Genomic DNA, 6,000 nt, shown 5'->3' on the forward strand with positions numbered 1-6,000 from the left:
GTTAACTGAATGGTAGTAGAGGGCACAGCAGATGACCTAATTGCCTCAATTGCCTGGGCTTCAATTCCCATTCTCACTTCCTCTAAATGACTGGGCAAAAGCTGTAACTTTGACTTAAAAGTGGTAACTCAGGGGTTTAAAAAATAGAGGCACAGTCTGTCTGAATATCCATTCACATAATTAAGTAGGAGGTGAAGTCTCCTCCGAAAAAGTACAGTACTCAGACAAAAAAAAAAAAAAAAAAAGGCAATGGATTTGAGCTAAACTAAACATATTTTTCCCCTTTGAGAATAAAATACGTATTGTTAAAAGTCAGAAAGCAGTACAGAAAGAATACATTCTGGTTTATAAACTAAAATTGTGTCTATTAAACTTGACATTCACATCCTAAGACTGGCTCTAACCATATTTGGAATTTATGTATATTTTCACCACAAAAGCCTATCTTCAGAAGGAGGACACTAAAGGACTTAAAATATTTTTATATTGCTATGTCATTTGAATGCAATATTCGCTCAACAAGTTGAATTATTGACAATATTCAAAGTTTTATGAAATGTTTGAAGTGTGGAGTACCAATTGAAATGAAAGAATGTAAAACAAAGGCCATTCTGTCATGTACTTGAAGTTTACTTTTGTGAGAACCTTTTTTGTTGTGCAGAAATAAAAGCACAATATTCCATAGCGATTTTAAAGAGACCCCTGCACTTGTGAAAACAATTTTCTGGTGTGACTGTGTCAAGACTTCCAACTTTATGGAGAGACTATAAGCTTTCCACAAATTACTACACACGCAAAAATGAAAAAGCCAAATTCACAAATTAAAAAAAAAATCTATATGCTTACCATTAGTCTACATTCCAGTAATTTGAAAGGAATTACTTTCAAATTCCTTCAAGTCTCCTTGCAAATTTTACAGCATCGAGATAACTTCATTATCTGCCTTATGCAACTACCAGTGCCTTATCAGGTATCTGTTATATTCTTAGGTTTGGGTAAAAATCAGCTAGGTTACTAGTTTTAGGGCCTACTGTATATGAGGCATTAGTTTATTTAAATAGAACACAAAGAAAAGAAAAATTCTTTCGCCGGAGAAGAAAACATCAAAGCACCTTTAAAATGGTATCCAAGCACAGGCATTATTATCAAAATGCAATTATCATTCTAGTGTCACACACACACACAAAATCAAGCCTCCCATTTTAATCCACTGATTGAAAACTGATGAGGAAATTTTCCACTTCCTACAATAGCCTGGATTATGTTTTTACATGTCAAAGACACTCTTTAAAAAGGCCATGTATATGTGTGTATATGTATTACATGTATACACACACACAGAGAAATATAGAATGCATGTATCTGTAGACTGAATTCATTGCATTGAGTAATAAAACACTGAATTTATAATCTGAGAAAACACATCCTTGCAGAGGTCTCCATGAAATTCCTATATAGCCATCCTCCCAACCCCTAACATTTTGCTTATTTCCACAGGAAAATCTATGCTGAGGATTTAATGGATTACTGCTAACATCTTCTCCACTGCCAACTAAAGGTATGAAATAATTCTCCACTCTCCAAATCTGCCCTCACAAAACTGCAGACTTCTTTGCGATCTGATTTCTCCCAGCTCTGTCATCCTCTAGAAAAAGGCTCAGTGCGTTCATTGAAACCAAGCAGGTCTCTTGGAGTTTCTGCCTCCTTGTTTTCATGAAAGTCAGGTAGGTGTTTGCACCCTGGCCATTTAATTTCTAGTTGCAGAAGGAAAAAGCTACCCAGGATTTCTGAAACAAGCACTTCTATGTTGTCCTCCCAGAAGGACCACACAAACCGGCAATTCCGCTTCGTGGGAATAAAGAAGTCTCCCTAAACTTCTTATTTTGCTTTTTCGTTTTTTTGCTTTTGCCTCCCTCACATCACAGGAACGACTGATTCTGAAATGGAAGCTCACGCACACCACCCCCCTTTTAAGAAAACATAATGCAACGCGTATGTAAACCCTACGGGCCACAGATGCCTTCAAAAAGCGCAAGATTGGAGTACACAGAAAAAAAAAAAAAAAAAAAAAAAAAAAAAAAAAAAAAAAAAAAAAAAAAAAGCCCCCCACTCCCCACAAAAAGAAAACGAACAATAGAAAATAAAATAAATAAAATAAAATAAAATAAAAAATTAAAAATAATTAAAAATAATTTTAAAATAAAAATAAAAATAAGCCATACTACCACCCCGTGGATTCAGCTCTCAAGGACATCACCCTTTAATTTCAAAACCCTACCCAATCCCCACCCCAAATTTCTTAAGTTGGGTCCAAAGGGTAGATTGTGATCCTCCGTCCTCGCTCCAGGCAGACTCGCCCAAGCCCTGGGCTGAATTCGTGACGCGGGATCCCAGCGTCCAAGCGGGCTGCAAGCACCGGCGCATCGCCCAGGCCAAAACCCCGCCGCCACCTCCTAGTACCCTTTCACGCTGCCTCCTACACCGGCTTCCCCTCCATCCCAAGGTAGTAGCCGTGCATACGTGAAAAGAGGCCCACACATGCGGTAGAGGTGTGGAAGAAGCCAGATTAAAGGAAATCCTCGGTACAAAAAAAAAAGAATGAAAGAAAGAAAAGAAAAAGAAAGAAAGAGAGAGAGAGAGAGAGAGGAGGGGGGAAGGGGGAGGGAGGAAGGGGAAAGGAGGGAGGGGGAAGGGAGCAGGGAGGGAATGAAAGAAAAGGAAAGAAAAGAGAAAGCCATCTGAGGAAGGGGAGGAGTATGATGCGGAGGACATCCTCCGGGCGCACCTGGTTTTCCGAGCGAGACATCCGTTCCTAGGGTGGTCCTGGTCAGGCCTCAAGGGGAGCAAGGGTTGGCCTGATCCCCCATCCCCCGCTTCCGCCCCCACTGCTCCGGGTAGAAAGGGCGCTGTGTCTGGCGGCGACTAAGCTCCAGAATGGACGCCTGGACCCAGATTTGCGAGGGTCACAGGGCCCAGATACCCGAGGCGCAAAGCTCCCGGCTCCACCCAGGAGACCCCAGCTGAGGGACCCCAGCCCTACCGGTTATCCCAGGGGCAAAAGAGCCAGGTCAGGCTGGGGGGCAGGAGGACGACGGGGCGTCCAGGAGACCAACTGAAGGATGAGTGTCCAGTGGTAGACCCGCCTCCTGGAAAACCATAGGCGGAGAGAGTCACCGCAGAGAGGAGGGCGCCGGCCGGAACCTGAGCCTCTCCTCCCACAGCAAGCCCCCAACCCACGAATCATCTGCAGCCCAGTGGCACCTACCTCCATCTCCGCACGCCATCCCGGCCCGCACATCTGCAAATCAAGCCAAGACGTTGCAGGCGCGGGTTGGCTTGCCCCAGCCGCGGCAGTGGGGAGGGGACTGGGATGAACTTCCCTCTCTCCCTGCTTTGTCTAGCAGCCCCTAGCTCACCCGCCACAGTCTCTCCTGCCTCCAACTGCGCGGTTGGCGGATCTTCGCCATCAGTTCCGCCCAGGAGAGAGGGAGAGAACGCAGCCGAGCTGCGCGGGAATTGGGAGGTGGGTAGGGGCTGGAGAAGAGACCAGATGAAATCTGCCCGGGACAGCAGAGAGTCCTGAGATAGGATGGGATAGGTGGAAGGAGCGGGTGGTGGTTGCCATTTCTAGGGCTGTGGGGGTGGTGCGCCTATTGGAACAGATTCCTCAGACCCCTCCTCCATCCCTGCCTTAGTGATGGCAGACCCAGTGCCCGACAGGCTTAACACTCCTCCCAACCCCCACTCGGAGAAAGGGTGTTCTAGGTGAGCACCGACCACGGCTCCGGATCCACTGATAACCAGACGAGGGCTCCGGGAGCCTGTCCTCTCGGCTTCCAACTTTTCTGCTCCTCCCAAACAGCGGGCAGTTCAGAGACTGTGCACAGGGTGGCAACTGCAAACCGCCCTGCACCCGTATCAAAAGGTCCAGGCCACACTCAAAATCTTCCGAAGAAGCAAAACCACCAGCTCTGCCCCATTTGTGCGGCTTACCTCACCCCTCCCACCCGCCTCCTAAGCCCCGCAAACGGGGAAGGGGTGCTTGGAGCCCGCTTCCGGGTTTGGAGGAGCAGCGCGGAGCTGCAGTCATTTCATCTTCACGCAGGGTTTCCAGCGCGCCCCAATCGTTACCCAGCCCGGTCTAATCAATCACTTGGATTATTTCTTGCATTATTTCTTACCCAAGCCAAGCCTGGTCTAATCAATCACTTGGATTATTTCTTGCATCCCCCAAGCCTTATCTTATTCTAGGCCAGGAGATGAAGGAGGGGAAAAAAAATCTTAATGCAACCCCAACCAAGGTGTTTCTCCCTTTTTCTCTCTGGCTAATGGCACCAGCCACCCCCCCTGCCCCCCAAACCCCAGCTTCCCATAATAAGCACCCCAGGCGGTTGTAGTTTCCTTAAAGACGGAGCTTTGGGGTGGAGAGAAAAGAGAATAAAAGCCTTCCATGCTCACAGTTTGCAGAAGTCTTCCTGCTTTCACCATCTCCAGTCCTGGCGCTTTGCTCCTTTTCTGTGTGTGTGTGTGTGTGTGTGTGTGTGTGTGTGTGTCTGTGTCTGTGTCTGTGTCTGTGTGCGTGTGTGTATTTTCCCCCTCCTTTCCCCGCCACAATCTTCTGTTAATTTGTATGGAAGGCCTCGCTACTTTTTGAAAACATCTCACACGGCCCCAGAGCCGTTCAAATAGCTGATTGTAGAAAAATGCTTCCAAACAACGGTGGTCTGGATTTTTATTTTTAAGTGAAAATAAATCCAAATGTTCCTATGGAGAGATTGCATGTAGCAGCCGCACATGGATGTCCACATTCCCATCCACACCTAAGAAATGGAGCTAGACAGATGGGAAAGAGTCCTGTCCAAATTTTCCAATAATAATCATCATCATAAAAGGAAAAAATAAATATCAGATAAAGTGAAGCTCAAATATCCCCAGTGAGGCTTTCCTTCCTTTGCTGGAGAGCCACTGCTAGTAGAATTGTTTAAACGGCTTTTAAAAATAAGAATAATAATATGCGAGAGACACATCTTAACACTGCACCTACCTTAGCTGTGGAAGACCTGCATCGCCGTTAAGAGTTCTTTTTACACATCCAGATTTGCTTAGGGAACCCGAAACGAGGCATGATTCAGGAGAATGTATTGAAAGCCAGGCGCCTTCCCCTTCTGGAACCCTCCAACTAGATTCGCTCACCCAGAGGAATGCAAGAACCACCAACATTGCCTGGTTGGAGGAAATTCATTGTTTGTGCTGTCAGTAGTGTGTCCCTGGGCAGAACAAGGATTACAGTTGAAGCAGGAAGGGCCGAGCTAGTGGCTGAATAAGAGCTCTGTGCTGAGAGATAGAGATGAGAGAATAATGTCTCTGCAAGAAAAGAAGAGCTAGGGGGAGAGAGGTCCGGCAGCCTCTGGCGCTCTCCTTCTGCCATTGGACCAAACTGAATGAAATTTACAAAGCCAGCAGCCAATAGATCTCCGGAGTCGGTCCCATAGCTACAGAAATCATGTCCGCAGCTACAACCTCAAGCAAAGGGCAGCTAATCCCAGTGCTAACCATCTGTAACGGAGAGATTCCGGCTACCCTGCAGATAGAGCAGGTGGGCATGGCGCACGGTGCCACCGCACCAGACGCTCACAGCAAATCTTCTTTCTCTTTGCTTTTTTAGGACTCTCTAGGTACCCTTCGCACCAAACAAGCTGCAGTAGGTGCAAACATCTTTAATTGTTTAAGGTCACGATCTCCAGCAGTCCCTGTGTCTGCGTTACTGTGAGTCAATTGGGAAGTAATAACGTAAAAAAAATGTTTTAAGAACAGCAAAAATTGGAACGCAGCTCTGTAAAGTATAGGAGCTTTTTATGCCCTAGGCATGGTTGAAAGGGAAAGAATGAAGGCTTTTGTTTATTTCTATTCTTACACTTCCATGATTTTGATAAAATATAGGAGATGTGCCCAGCACGAGGCATTTGTTTCTAAATACTCCTCATTTCCCAAGTCCAGTAG

At 46.0% G+C, this 6,000-nt stretch overlaps 1 protein-coding gene across 3 annotated transcripts in view; it reads right to left on the reverse strand.

Annotated features, from left to right (window-relative positions):
- The window catches only part of LOC126947159 (neuroligin-4, X-linked-like), a 324,049-nt gene extending 318,572 nt beyond the window's left edge, over positions 1-5,477 (reverse strand). Inside the window, exon 1 of one of the 3 annotated variants that reach the window (XM_050777831.1) lies at positions 5,045-5,477. The gene's annotated coding sequence lies outside the window, so the exon portion shown is untranslated. Of the gene's footprint in view, positions 1-2,785; positions 3,018-3,040; positions 3,114-5,044 lie in introns of those variants that run through there. The other 2 variants (XM_050777834.1, XM_050777833.1) reach the window with 2 other exon arrangements.
- Positions 5,478-6,000: the final 523 nt, after the last annotated feature.

Source organism: Macaca thibetana, chromosome Y (genome assembly GCF_024542745.1).
Source record: "Macaca thibetana thibetana isolate TM-01 chromosome Y, ASM2454274v1, whole genome shotgun sequence".
Taxonomy (NCBI): Eukaryota; Metazoa; Chordata; class Mammalia; order Primates; family Cercopithecidae; genus Macaca; species Macaca thibetana.